Source organism: Gorilla gorilla, chromosome 21 (assembly GCF_029281585.2).
Source record: "Gorilla gorilla gorilla isolate KB3781 chromosome 21, NHGRI_mGorGor1-v2.1_pri, whole genome shotgun sequence".
Lineage (NCBI taxonomy): Eukaryota > Metazoa > Chordata > Mammalia > Primates > Hominidae > Gorilla > Gorilla gorilla.
This window is the reverse complement of record NC_073245.2, coordinates 46,446,964-46,462,409: the sequence shown is the minus strand read 5'-3', so window position 1 is coordinate 46,462,409 and position 15,446 is coordinate 46,446,964. Positions and strand designations below refer to the sequence as shown.

Here is a 15,446-nt window from a genome sequence, read left to right as displayed (position 1 = left end):
ACCAGGAGTTTGAGACCAGCCTGGGCAACATGGCAAGACCTCATCTCCACAAAAATTTAAAAAATTAGCTGGGCATGGTAGTTTCAGCTATCTTGGGAGGCTGAGGCAGGAGGATCACTTGAGTCTAGGAGATCAAGGCTGCAGTGAGCTGTGTTTGTGCCACTGCATTCCAGTTTGGGGAACAGAGTGAGACCATGTCTCAAAAAAAAAGTCATATAAGAAAAAGCATCGGCAGGGTGCAGTGACTCATGCCTGTAGTCCTAGCACTTTGGGAGGCTGAGGTGGGTGGATCACGAGGTCAGGAATTCAAGACAGCCTGATTAACATGATGAAACCTTGTCTCTACAAAAATACAAAAATTAGCTGGGCGTGGTGGCATGTGCCTGTAATCCCAGCTACTCAGGAGGCTGAGGCAGGAGAATCGCTTGAACCTGGGAGGCGGAGGTTGCAGTGAGCCGAGATCACACCATTGCACTCCAGCCTGGGCAACAGAAGGAGACTCTGTCTCAAAAAAAAAAAAAAAAAAGCATCATATAATGTAATAATCATAGCTTTCGTAATAAGATGGAAACCTGTTTCAATTGAGGACCATGTGAGGCAAATATCAATTTAAATCAGTCTTTTCTAAAAATAGCTATTTAGGAGAGAGGCATATACAATGTTAAACACAACGGGCTACATTGGCTCATGCCTGTAGTCCCAGCTACTTGAAAGCATGAGGCAGGTGGATCACCTAAGCCTGGGAGGTTGAGGCTGTGGTGAGCCATGATCATGCCACTGCACTCCAGCCTGGGTGATAGAGTGAGACCCTGTCTAAAAAAAAAACAAAAAACAAAAAACAAAACAAAAACCAACAACAACGACAACTAAAACAAAAAAAACTAAAAACATAAAATGTTAAACTCACTAGATTTTTAAATTAAAGGGAGGAGTATAAAACAGGCAGAAAAGGAAAGGAGGGAGGAGAAAAGTACAGAGGAAAAGAAATAAATAGAAGAGTTGTGGGAATTGGAGTTAATCAGTAAAGGGAGCTTCAAGTTTATCTGCAATTTTAAAAAATATAAAAGATGAAGGCCCGGCACGGGGGCTCACGCCTGTAATCCCAGCACTTTGGGAGGCTGAGGTGGGCAGATCACTTGAGGTCAGGAGTTCAAGACCAGCCTGGGCAACATGGCGAAACCCCATCTCTACCAAAAATACAAAAAATTAGTCAGGCATGGTGGCATGTGCCTGTGGTCCTAGGAGGCTGAGGTGGGAGGATTGCTTGAGCCCGGAGGCAGAGGTTGCAGTGAGCTGAGATTTCTGAATCCAGTGGGGCTGATTGCAAAGGAGACCCAAGGAACAGTGCCAAGTTAGATGCCAATTACCCACTTCGAGTCCTTTATTGTGGAGTCTGTTCATTACCAACAGAGTACTGTGAATATATGCCTGATGTTGCTCATTGTAGACAATGGTTAGAGAAGAATTTTCTAAATGAACTTGCAAAATTTACTGTAGAAAATTCACCCAAACAAGAAGCTGGAATTAGTGAGGGTCAAGGAACAGCAGGGGAAGAAGAGGAGAAGAAAAAACAGAAGAGAGGTGGAAGAGGCCAAATAAAACAAAAAAAGAAGACCATACCACAAAAGGTTACTAAGGCCAAAATTCCTAGAGCAAAGAAGAAATATGTGACAAGAGTGTGTGGCCTTGCAACTTTTGAAATTGATCTTAAAGAAGCACAAAGATTTTTGCTCAAAAATTCTCCTGTGCTGCCTCAGTAATGGGGAGGATGAAATTATTCGGGGAGACTTTACAGATGACATAATTCATGTCATTCAGAAAAATGGCCAGAAGTAGATGATGACAGCATCGAAGATCTTGGAGAAGTAAAGAAGTGAATTTGAAAATTTGTCTGTATTTAATGGCCTGAACTGAGAGTTGATACGGCCAAAGGGAGAGAGGCCTTTATATATACATATGTATATATACATATGTATATATATATACTGTAGATCTCCCTTTGGCCATATCAACTCTCAGTTCAGGCCATTAAATATATAAATAAATATATAAATAAAATATATATTTTATATATATATAGAATATATATATATAAAACTGTAGACTGCCCTCGTCCTTGGCATTTTCACTGTTCTGTACAAGGTTGCTTGTTTTTTTAATTGCCAAAGTCAAATAAACAGGGAGACTGTCATGCTCATGCATGAATAGAATTTAGTCAAATAAAAAATTTTGGTCATTTGCTGGGCGTGGTGGCTCACGCCTGTAATCCCAGCACTTTGGGAGGCCAAGGCGGGCGGATCATGAGGTCAGGAGTTCGAGACCAGCCTGGCCAATATGGTGAAACACCGTCTCTACCAAAAAAATTACAAAATTTAGCCAGGCATGGTGGTGCACACCTGTAGTCCCAGCTACTCAGGAGGCTGAGGCCTGAGAATCGCTGGAACCCGGGAGGCGGAGGTTGCAGTGAGCCGAGATCTGCCATTGCACTCCAACCTGGGTGACAGAGTGAGACTCTGTCTAAAAAAATAAAATAAAATTTGGTCATTTGGTACTGACTTTCTCTTTGTCTCTCTCTCTTTTTTTTTTTTTTTGAGACAGAGTCTCGCACTGTCGCCCAGGCTCGAGTGCAATGGTGTGATCTCAGCTCCCTGCCACCTCCGCCTCCCAGGTTCAAGCGATTCTCCTGCCTCAGTCTCCTGAGTAGCTGGGATTACAGGCGCCCGCCACCACGCCCAGCTAATTTTTGTATTTTTAGTAGCGACGGGGTTTCATCATGTTTGCCAGGCTGGTCTCGAACTCCTGACCTCGTGATTTGCCCACCTTGGCCTTCCAAAGTGCTGGGATTACCGGCATGAGCCACTGTGCCCGGCCTGACTCTCTCTTTCTCTCTTTTTAACTTTATTTTTTGAAAAACCTGGTAGACTTTTTATGTGGAGCATTTTTGTTGATTATTTGACTGATCTAAAGCTGAGTGATTTTTAAAAATAATTTGAATTTGGCTTCCTAACCAGTAATACGTCTCCTTGCTTCATTGATGTGACAGTTTTGAGATGGGTGTGAATCTAATAAATTTGTGGTTGAATTTGCTTTGTTGTTACAAAGTCCACCCTACGGGCACAATAACATACTGTTGGTAGGAGTTGTTCGAGCTATTCTGGAGATTATTTGATAAAGTATGCTAAAAGCCTTAAAACCATGAATGTGCACTGTTTGAACCAGTAAGCCACTTCTTTGACATTAGAAGACATTAGAAGAAATAACCAGCCTTGCGTAAAACTTATGGATGAAAGTATTCATCACAATATTATTTATAATGAAAAATTGCAAATGTTACAAATGAACAATTGGAAAATGATTAAACAAGTGATGGCACATTGTGTGGTAGAATATCATGCATATGTTTAAAGAATCATATTTTCTAAGATTACTTGGAAACATGTTTGGTAATGTCAAAGGCGGGCACCTCAGACACATTTTAGACATTAATCATTATCATTGTTCTGAGTGGAAGGCCATTCAGAGAGGCTAGAGGTTCTTATTCTGGCTATAAATTATGTGAGTAAAATTCTGCTAACCAATGAAAAATACTGTACACCCATGCTCAAGATATAGTCCTGGAAATAGCAATTGAAACATGTCTTCTCACAAGAGAAGTTTTAATGACAAGAGAAGTAAAAATGACAGTTTTAATGATGCATTAGATGAATTTAAACTTTAAATCAGATGCTGCAAATTGGAAGGAATACTTGCGTTGTTTGTTCTAAATTGCTGCGGACACTTCTAAGAAACTTAGAGCCCACAAAACCATTGTTTATTGTCATGCAAATTACGATCTTGAATGAGAGTTTTTTTGTTTGTTTGTTTGTTTGTTTTGAGATGGAGTCTCACTCTGTTGCCCAGGCTGGAGTGCAGTGGCGCAATCTCGGCTCACTGCAAGCTCCGCTTCCCGGGTTCACGCCATTCTCCTGCCTCAGCCTCCAGAGTAGCTGGGACTACAGGCGCCCGCCACCACGCCCAGTTAATTTTTTTGTATTTTTAGTAGAGACGGGGTTTCATCGTGTTAGCCAGGATGGTCTCGATCTCCTGACTTCATGATCCACCCGCCTCGGCCTTCCAAAGTGCTGGGATTACAGGCGTGAGCCACCACGCCCGGTGAGATAATTTTTTTTTTTTTAAAATACAGTATTAGAAAAATGTAAAGTATTAGAAAGATGTAAAATTAAAAAATGAAATTCTGCATTAACTGTGAATTTTACTACATAGAATTACTGGTGGAGCAAATTTATCCATCGAGACTATCTGGTATGTGTTACATATGTATTCTGTTGGTGCTGGCAGATGTCTGTGTGCCTGTATCAACACGTGCTCCACAGTTCTTAGCAAATGCAGTTTCAATCCATAGCTAGCCAGCAGTGGATGTTACCACAGGAAAATGCAGGATTAAAATTGTCCTTGTGTAAAAAAAAATTCAGAATAATTTTTTCTTAACAACACTAAAATTATTTGATCTCTTGGGCTGTTATCTACATACACATACCGATTTCACTATTGTGACTGAATTGGCTAGTCTAATTGTTATGCCTAACAGATGCCAAATTGAATAATATTTTAATGGGTGGTTTGAATCTTCTGTAGACAACCTGCTTCAGAACTCTTCTTTGAGACCAAGAACCATATGGCAGGCCCAGACTGCCTGAGGGGTCCTGAGTTAGAATTTGAGAGAAGATTTGAGGCTGTGTCCCTTCTCAAGGGACAAAAGGACAAGACTCCTTCAGGCAGCTGTTTGTCAGTGTGAAATCTGTCTCCCTGTTCCACTGAAACAGGGGTCAGAGTCCAGGCTTCCCAGATGTTCATTCCCACAGTGTACAAGGAACACAATGCTGATAGGCGATGCTAAATGATTGTTTTAGATCTCCTGACATCATTCCCTTTAGGCTGTTTTATCTATCATTACTCAACAAAGACCTTAGTGGGTACTATATTGGTTTTGTTTATGCTCTCCAGAAATCACTTCTCTGCCTTTTCTCCTTCTCAGTAATCATGTCTTTTGATTTCTGAATTCCTTTACCTGGGGTGCCTTCTGCACAATCACTCATTAAGCATAGCTGAAGCTGAGCTGATAGTCTGTGACAGCTCTCAACAACTTTACAGCAGAAGGAGGGAAGAGGCTTTGATGTGAGATGAAATTTTCTGCAGAAGAGGATTAAGTCAGAACCAAGGAGATATAGCTGAGCAAATCTTAAGAATATGTATGCATTAGTTCTATTTGGAGAAAGTAGAAAAGGTTTTGAGAGAGACATTTACGAAAGTGTTTTTCATTTTGTTTTGTTTTGTTGTTTGTTTGTTTTTTGAGTGGGTCCCAGTAAGGCATCCAAAATAACCAAAGAAAACCCAAAATGACTGGCTGGGTGCTGTGGCTCACGCCTGTAATCCCAGCACTTTGGGAGGCTGAGGTGGGCAGATCACCTGAGGCCAGGAGTTTGAGACTAGCCTGGCCAACATAGTGGAACCCTGTCTCTACTAAAAATACAAAAATTAGCCAGGCGTGGTGGTGTGTGCCTGTTGTCCCAGCTACTCAGGAGCCTGAGGTGGGAGAATCATTTGAACTCAGGAGGCAGAGGTTGCAGTGAGCCAAGATCATGCCATTGCACTCCAGCCTGGGTGACAGTGAGACTCCGTCTCAAAAATAAATAAATAAATAAAATAAAATAAAATAAAATAAAATAAAAATTTTAAAAAGGAAACCAAAAATGACTTCACTATGCCATCCCATTTAGCCTCTTTAATCTCCTCCAATGGAAACAGCAGAACAAAATGTTCCATATCACTGAAGCAGAGCGAACTCACCTACAATTGAAAACATTAACCTGAGCTTCCTTTAATGGGCATTAAAATGTGTGAATATGGATATCCATTCAGAAAAGTCAAACATTTACAAAGGAAAAGGAGAGTCTGCAATAAATGGAATTTTGGTCATCTGTTTCATCTCTAATAAATATGAAATGAACAAATGCTACACGTGCAGACTGATCCCTAAATCCTAAATTCTGCTCTGTAAGAGTTATTAGAAATCTGAAACCACAAGCAACTTTCTGAAGACATTTAAAGAAGCACTAAAGTGTGACTTTGGGGTCAGGGTCGATATTTAGGAGTACTTCTTTCTTAGATATACATATAGATATATTTATTTATTCGTTTACTGCTAGGCAATGGAAAAGGCACAGAGTGAAGAGAAAGAAGAAGCCACTAGTTAGCAAAAGATCAACTGCTTTCTTCACACTGAACTCCTCTTAACTACTCTGACCCACAAAAGTGAACCAAAAAAATCTGTTTAACTTTCCAAGAAAGGAGGGATAACTGTTAAGTCCTTTAAACTTTCCAAAATAGCAGCAGCTTCACTCCTGAAAGCAGATTAAAGTTGCCATCTAAACTCACATGCTTTCCCGCAAAGAGCCCAGGCCAAGGAACTTCCTTTTTCACCTTGCAGCTGTGGAGATTTGCTGCTTGCTCATCTATAACTTCAAAGACAAGAACAAGAAAACAACCAATCATACTACAAAATTATTTCAAACTTCACCACATCTCACAGGCAGGAAGGTTCTTTCAGATCCACAGTGAAAATAGGAAATGTTTCATCAGCTGAAAGGCAGCTGCAAGCAGATCAAGAGAGGTTTTACAAAAGAAGCAAAAGTAAAGGGTATCCTTTATTTTACAGAGGAGCTCTCTAGCAACCCAGTTCATATAAAACTTAAACTTAGAGAAGAAAATAGAATCTCTATAGGCAGCAGAAGAAAATAAAATTGTTTCCTCCTACTTACGGTGCAAGTGACTGTGCCTCTGTTAGCCCCTCTAAGGGTAGCCAGAGCAGAGCGTCTTTCCTGTCCTTGGATAGTGTTGCTCTGAGATTTTTTAAAGATCCCAGGAGCTCCCAGAGCTGGCTTCCCCACCTTATCTCTTTGCTTTCAGCCAAGCAAATGTCATGCCTTCATACTCATTCTAGTTGCCAGAAGTCTTGTGATCTGTTCTTCCCATATTTCTCCCAATTCTTTAGAATTGGAATTGATGTTGACATTGAGGTTACAAGGGATTGGAAGGGAAGTGGTTGCATCAAGGATACTCCAAAGGCAGAGTTTAATGAAAATTTAATTCAGAATGGATCCCAAGAGACGGAATAAAACAGTCTAATTGAGTTAACCTAGAAAAACAAGTCCTGCCAAAGAAGGGTCTAATTCAGCTTGTTTCAGAAATTCCAGGTGAGTTAAGGAGTAGTTGGTGGAGAAGCTAAACTCTTGATGGGCAGATTGCTGAGGCCCAGCCCACCTTATTAGTAAAATCTCTTTGGGACCTTTTTTTGCAGGAATATTGGTCTCATAATTTTCAGATTTCAGTCAAAGGGCTGTACTTACACAGACTCAAAAACTATGACGCTGCAGTTCTTTTCTTCTCCTTACTCAGTTGGTTTTCCTTGGATCAACTAGGATTTACAAGGTTATGTGAAAGCTGATCACACAAACTGGATCATTCTTGTCATACCCAACTAAATCAGAGTATAGGGACCAGGAGGGAAGAAGCACTTGGGGCACAGCACCTGCTCCATGAATTAAATTTTTCACAAGCCCAGCTGCTAAAATGGCCTGCTGTAACCCCAAGACTAGTTTAGTAGCTGCTGAAACATGACTTTAAGAATAGTTTTGCCTACCACCATCACTCACCAATCAGAGTTTGCCAGCTCCCAGATGCTTCTTTTTTCTCTTTTTTTCCCTTCTTTCCAGATGATTCTTTAGTGCCAATGAGCTTTCTTTCAAAACAGTATAGAACATTTCTCTAATAAAACTCCCAACCTTCTTTCTGTTCCTCAGACACACTGAAGACCACCTGGTTAGTGTGTATGCCTCAAACTGCAATCCTTGCTTCCAAAATAGAATGCTTTAAAGTCAGAGATTCATCGCTATGTTTTATTTTGACTTCAACAGTCACAATGTATTGCTTCCTGGATAATGTGGAGCTTAGAGGCTCTGCAGAAGAAAGTAGGTTAATATGGGGCCCTGCAATAAACATTGTCTGTTTTTGTGCTGATGGGTGCAGAAGAGTGGGATAGGGGATGGCACACCCCTACATTATCCTTATTTCTAGGAACCAATTTCTTTTGGTGATTTGTAGAGACAAGGGCAACTGGAAAGATAAGTGAATAGGGAGTCAGGAGATCTGGATTCCAGTTTAGGCTTTGTTACTTTCTCTCTGATCTTGGACAAGTCACATAAACTGTCTGAACACTGCTATCTCATCTACCAACCACACTGGGCTGAAAAGAGGATCCAATGAGATAATGTAGATGCCTTGAAAACTCTGAAGCATTCCACAAATGTGAATGTTTTCCAAATTTTAGTTCATTATATGACCCACCAAGTAAGGCTTTGGATAAAGAATTTGATGGGGAGGCCGAGGCGGGTGGATCACCTGAGGTCAGGAGTTCAAGAAGAGCCTGGCCAACATGGTGATACCCCGTCTCTACTAACAATACAAAAAATAGCCAGGTGTGGTGGCAGGTGCCTGTAGTCCCAGCTACTTGGGAGGCTGAGGCAGGAGAATCGCTTGAACCTGGGAGGCAGAGGTTGCGGTGAGCCAAGATTGTGCCACTGCACTCCAGCCTGGGCAACAGAGTGAAATTCAGTCTCAAAAGAAAAAAAAAAGTATTTGAACATGGGGTTGGGAGGAGAAGAAGAACATACTGAGTGTGATGGATATTAGGTGGTGAGATGGGGGATGGGAGTGGAACTAAGTGGAAAAGAAAAAGCAGGGAAAGAAAGCAGAAAAGATATCAAGTTTCTAGAGAAAGACTTGGCCCAGGTGTCTTTGGGGGCTTAAATTATTCCCTTAGAAATAATTAGCCAGGGAAGTATTCTGGGAAGATGGCAGAGTAGGAAGCTCTAGGATTCTGTTTCCTTACCTAACCAAAACTTGTACTGGCAGAATCTGTAACTATTTTAAAGCCATGGAGTCTATTGAAGGCTTGCAACTTCTAGGTTAAGGCTTGGATGGCAAAGTGTCCTTGGCACAGAGATAGCCTATAACAATAAAAAAGAAACAGCAACAATAACAAAAAACAGTAACAAAATAAAGTAAACCCTGAGGAAAGGGGAGAACCTGGTTTCTAGAGTTATCACATTATTAAACTAAAATGTCTAGTTTTCAACCAAAAAATCACAAGGCATACAAAGAAAAGAAAAAATATGGCACATTCAAAGGAAAAAAGTCAACAGAAACTCTGAAAGTCCTCATGGCAGACCTACTAGACAAATATATTAAAACAATTGTCTTAGAGATGCTCAGAGAACTAAAGGAAGATGTGGAGAGTGAAAAAAACAAGTACAAGCAAAAGGGGAATATCAATAGAGATATGGAAAACCTAAAAAGAAACCAGAAAGTACAAGAACTTTTTGTAGTATTGATTAGTACAATAACCAAAATTTAAAAATTCACTAGAGGGATTCAAAGGCAGATTTGATTAGACAGAAGAGAGACTCAATGAACTTGAAGATAGAACCATGAAAATTACTGAGTCTGAGGAACATAAATAAGATTGGAGAAAAGTAAACACTGCCTAAGGGACATGTGGGACACCATCAAGCAGAACAACATATGCATTCTCTCAGAAGTCTAGCCATCCCAGAAGGAGAAGAGAGAAAAAAACCCAGAATATTTGAAGAAACATTGATTAAGACTTCCAAAATTTGATTAAAGATATGAATATAAACATCCAAGAAGCTCAATGAACTCCAAGTAAGATGAACTCAAAGAGATCCACACAAAGATACGGTATAATCAAACTTTTGAAAGCCAAAACCAAAGAGAAAATCTTGGAAGCAGCAAGAGAGATGGCGACTCATCACATACAATAAATCCTCAATAAAATCATTAGCAGATTTCTTATCAGAAACTTTGGAGGCCAGAGGCTGTGGGCTGACAAATTCAAAGTTCTGAAAGAAAAAAACTGTCAACCAAGAATCCTATATCAGATTATCTCAATTGATGCAGGAAAAGCATTTGACAAACTCTAACATAATTTCACGATAAAAAAAACACTCAGCAAACTAGGAATGGGAGGACTGCTTCAACATAATAAAAGCCATATATGAAAAACCCACAGCCAACATCATACACAATGATGAAAGAATGAAAGATTTTCCTCCAACATCAAGAACAAGACAAAGATGCCTGCTTTCAGCACCTCTACTCAAAATAGTACTGGAAGTTCTACCTAGAACAATTAGGCAAGAAAAAGAAAGCAAAGGCATCCGCATTAAAAAGGAAGGAGTAAAATGATCTCTGTTCACAGATAATATGATCTTAAATGTAGAAAAGCCTAAAGATTCCACAAAACACTGTTAGAACTAATAAATCAGTTTAGCAAAGTAGCAGGATACAAAGTTATATCAGTTACATCAGTTACATTTCTATATATTAACAATGAACAATCTGAAAAGGAAATTAAGAAAATGATTCAATCTACAAAAGCATCAAAAGAATTAGGAATTAACATAGCCAAGGGGGTGAAAGATGTGTACAATGACAACTATAGAACATTGCTGAAAGAAATTAAATAAGACATAAATATAAGCAATCTACAGATTCAATACAATTCCTAACAAAATCTCTAGGAGGTTTTTTTGGCAGAAATAGAAAAAAAAAACCCATTCTAAAATTTGTATGGAATCTCAAAGGACCCCAAATAGCCAAAATAATCTTGAAAAAGAATAAAGCTGGAGGACTCACACTTCTTGATTTCAAAACTTACTACAAAGCCACAGTAATCAAAACAGTGTGGTACTTGCATAAAGACAAATGTGTAGAAAAATGGAATAGAATAGAGAGCCCAGAAATAAACCTTTACATGTGTGGTCAAATGATTTTTGACAAAGGTGCCAAGGCCATTTAATGGGGGAAAGAAGAGTTTTTTTCAACAAATGGTACTAGGAAAACTGGATATCTACATGCAAAACAATGAAGTTAGACTCTTACCTAACACCATATACAAAAACTTACCCAAAATGAATCATAGACCTAAGTGTATTAATAAGACCTGAAACTATAAAACTCAAGAAGATTTTCCCAGGCAAATACAATCACCTTATCTAGAGTTTCCCAAAATTCTTCAGCTGCCTTCGTATCAGCACTTGCATATTGCTCTCTCATATTCACATTATATAATGCATAATGATTTATTTTTAAGATGGGGGGTCTCGCCATCTTGCCTAGGCTGGTTTCAAACTCCTGGGCTCAGGCAATTCTCCCACCCCAGACTCCCAAAGTGTTAGGATTACAGACGTGAGCCACTGTGCCAGGCTGAATAATGATTCTTTTTTTTTTTTTTTTGAGACAGAGTTTTCACTCTTGTTGCCCAGGCTGGAGTGCAGTGGTGCGATCTCAGCTCACTGCAACGTCCACCTCCCGGGTTCAAGTGATTCTTCTGCCTCAACCTCCCAAGTAGCTGGGATTACAGACACGCACCACCATGTCTGGCTAATTTTTTTGTGTATTTTTAGTAGAGACAGGGTTTCACCATGTTGGCCAGGCTGGTCTCAAACTCCTGACCTCAGGTGATCTGCCCGCTTCGGCCTCCCAAAGTGCTGGGATTATAGGCGTGAGCCACTGCGCCCAGCCGTGGCCATGATTCTTGAATCATTTAAACCACCTAGAGCTAGCAGTAAATTCAATATCATAGTCAGGTTTAGCCTTTTCTTTCTTTCTTTCTTTTCCCTCCCTCCCTCCCTCCCTCCCTCCTTTCTCCTTTCCTCTCCTTTCCTTTCCACTCCTTTCCTTTCCTTTCTTTCTCCTTCCTTCCTTCTCTTTCTCTTTCTTTCTCTCTCTCCTTCCTTCCTTTTCTGTTTCTTTCTTTCTCTTTCTTTTTCTCTCTCTCTCTTTTCTCTTTCTCCTTCCTTCCTTCTTTCCTTCCTTCCTTCTTCCCTCCCTCCCTCCTCCTTCCTTCTTCCCTCCCTCCCTCCTCCTTCCTTCCTTCCTTCATTCTTCCCTCCCTCCCTCCTCCTTCCTTCCTTCCTTCATTCTTCCCTCCCTCCCTCCTCCTTCCTTCCTTCTTCCCTCCCTCCCTCCCCCTTCCTTCCTTCCCTCCTTCCTTCATTTCTTTCTTTCTTTCTTTCTTTCTTTCTTTCTTTCTTTCTTTCTTTCTTTCTTTCTTTTTTCTTTCTTCTTTCTCAGAGTCTCACTCTGTCACACAGGCTGGAGTGCAGTGGCATTATCATGAGCCCACTTCAGCCACGACTTCCTGGGCTCTAGCAATCCTCCCACCTCTGCCTCCTGAGTAGTAGGGGCCACAAGCATGCGCTAGCATGCCCAGCCAGACTTTTCTTTCAACATCACAACATCACAAACAAGCTTTTTGTTTTGGCCATGATTGTTATTGTGCTAAGAAAGATATACTTCTGTTGCCTGGTCTTCAATCTAGGTCATTAGAAGTTTCTCCATATCCCATATAGACCCTTCATGAACTTTTGTTAGTCTCATTGCCTTCAGTGAAGCAGATTCTTCTTTTTTCTTTGTTTTTGAGATGGAGTCTCGCTGTGTCACCCAGGCTGGAGTGCAATGGCATGATCTCGGCTCACTGCAACCTCCGCCTCCCCGCTTCAAGCGATTGTCCTGCCTCAGCCTCCCAAGTAGCTGGGATTACAGGTGCCTGCCACCTCGCCTGGCTAATTTTTGTATTTTTAGTAGAGACGGGGTTTCACAATGTTGGTCAGGCTGGTCTCAAACTCCTGATTTCATGATCTGCCCACCTCGGCCTCTCAAAGTGCTGGGATTACAGGCGTGAGCCACTGCGCCCGGCTGAAGCAGATTATTTAACAGCTTCGGTCACTTTGCTCTTGCTCTTCAAGATGGTAGCTATGGTGGAATGGGATATGCCTGACTGGTGAGCAATAATCATCACTGACTTTCTACCTTTGTAGCTCTTAATTACTTTAAATTTCATTTCCAGGTCAATCACTTGATGTGGCCTCTTACTGGCAACATTAGCCATGGATTTTGTACCCGTAGGAGCTATGATGAAAAAAACAACACAAGATTAAATCAAATGCGAGAGAAAATAATGTGCAAACAAGAGATGCGGTAAACATGAAATATATGAGGATACTGTGGGTATAACATGACATACTGTTTTACAGTAAACTGTTTTTTGTTGTTGTTGTTGTTGTTTTTCTGAGTCTCGCTCTGTCACCCAGGCTGGAGTACAGTGGCGCAATCTCGGCTCACTGCAACCTCTGCCTCCTGGGTTCAAATGATTCTCCTGGCTCAGCCTCAGCCTCAGCCTCCCTAGTAGCTGGGATTATGGGCGACTGCCACCACGCCCGGCGAATTTTTGTATTTTTAGTAGAGATGGGGTTTCACCATGTTGGTCAGGCTGGTTTATAGGACCACTGTCATATATGCAGTCCGTCATATACACTTGGGCAACAGAGTGAGGAAGAAAGAAAGGAAAGAAAGGAAGGAAGGAGAAAAGAAAAGAAAAGAGAAAAGGAAAAAGAAAGAAAGAAAGCTGATAGCGCCCACTGGATGCCTGGCCTCAACCACAACTCTGGAAGACCTACTGCATTAAGGGTCAATTAGCACAATGGTCTAAAACAAAAGCTATCACCTTTCCCTTAGGACTGACTAGTTATGCTATATTTTTACTGATTCTTAGGCACTAGTGGTCTTGTCTGCTACTTAGAAGATTACAGACTGGCAGATTAAAGGCACTTCTCTTTGGGTCATGAGCCCTGGAAACAAATTGTAGCCACCAAACAGTCTGGATCACTGTTGTGGTGTACATGGTAAGGGCTCATTCTCTGATGAGACCAACTAGAATCAAGCTTTTGATCAAGCTTGTGCCACTCAGATGGCCACAGTTGCCACCTAGATCCATCATAACATTGGACATGGTGACACCATCATCAACTGGGCACAAAGTAAGGGACTCTGTGTTTCTGAATCAGAAGCTACCACTACATGCCAGACTTGTGACCTCTGCCAAAAGTTAGCCTATTTGTCTCATGGTGAAAGAGGCCATATTGCACTGAATGTTGACTGGCTGCAGAGTGTTGACTGGCTCCTGATAAATTGGTGACATCAGACCTTTGACCTCTTCCAAGCTATTCCACTGGCATCTCATTCCTGTTGACTTTTTCTCAGGTAATGGTTTTGCTGTTCTAGTCTGATCAGCCAACTGTGGCCACATCATTGTGGCCCTTGAAACTAATCTGTGTCATGATTTTGGCTTTCTGGATGGTGATAATACTGCATTTTTTAGTGCAAAAACTCATCAACAATGGGCTTATAGTCAAAGTATTTGGTAGCCAATTCATTATCTTCAGACTGGTGGTACCATTGAGAGATGGAATAAACTTTTAATTAAAAAACAGCTTAATTGAGATGTAATTCACATATCATAAAATTCACCCTTTGGAAGGTTTTTAGTTTATTCACAGAGTTGTGCAACCATCCTACAGTATGTAGTCTTTGTGGCTGGCTTCTTTCACTTAGCAAAATGTTTTCAAAGTTTATCCATGTGGGCCGGGTGCGGTGGCTCACACCTGTAATCCCAGCACTGTGGGAGGCCGAGGTGGGCAGATCATGAGGTCAGGAGATCAAGACCATCCTGGCTAACATAGTGAAACCCCATCTCTACTAAAAATACAAAAAATTAGCCGGGCATGGTGGTGGGTGCCTGTAGTCCCAGCTACTTGGGAGGCTGAGGCAGGAGAATGGTGTGAACCCAGGAGGCGGAGCTTGCAGTGAGCTGAGATCACACCATTGTACTCCAGCCTGGGCAACAGAGCGAGACTCTGTCTCAAAAAAAAAAAAAAAAGCTCTTGTCCCATTCACAGTTGACTCTTCCAGATGAAAAATGTTGGGGTGAGTGGGGAAGAATTGGAGAAAAGGTGAAGTTACAGCTACTGGGTTGGGACACACTGATTTTGTAGCTGTGGAAGGAGAACAACGATCCCAGTACCTGGAGGGAGAACACATTAAACTCCAGGAAGTGTGGAGAAGTAGGGAACAGTTAATGTTCTCTATGTCCCTTAGATCCAGCACTGCAACCTGGCAAATAGTTACATGGTTTGTTTGAGGCACACTGTCATCAGGCTGCCAATCTCATCTGCTGCTGGGTTTGTCAAACTAGTCCATGTGCTATTAAAACAGAGAAACTCATGTGGACATGGCCTGACACTATGCCTTCTGTGCCTGGTGCTGTCAAAGGTGGACATACATCTACATACATGTACAAACACAGACTGGCACAACTATGTTTTAAGCTGACTCATACAAAATCATGTGCTTCTCCTGATGCCTGAGTGGCCTTGGTTATGCTATGTATGGTGATTACGACTGGCCTTAAACTATATACTGGATGTCTCAAATAAGACCTACAGATCCTCCTGAGACTTATTCACAGA

The 15,446-nt window shown here is 41.2% G+C and overlaps 1 protein-coding gene and 1 pseudogene across 2 annotated transcripts in view; one reads left to right on the top strand and one right to left on the bottom strand.

Annotated features, from left to right (window-relative positions):
• Window positions 1-15,446, bottom strand: part of ASIP (agouti signaling protein) — a 75,929-nt gene that overhangs the window by 21,529 nt on the left and 38,954 nt on the right. The window contains exon 1 of one of the 2 annotated variants that reach the window (XM_055373348.2): window positions 6,819-6,906. The exons of the other annotated variant lie outside the window; for it this stretch is intronic. The gene's annotated coding sequence lies outside the window, so the exon portion shown is untranslated. Of the gene's footprint in view, window positions 1-6,818; window positions 6,907-15,446 lie in introns of those variants that run through there. 2 annotated transcript variants of the gene reach the window in all.
• LOC101129065 (density-regulated protein-like) lies at window positions 1,293-1,940 on the top strand (annotated as a pseudogene).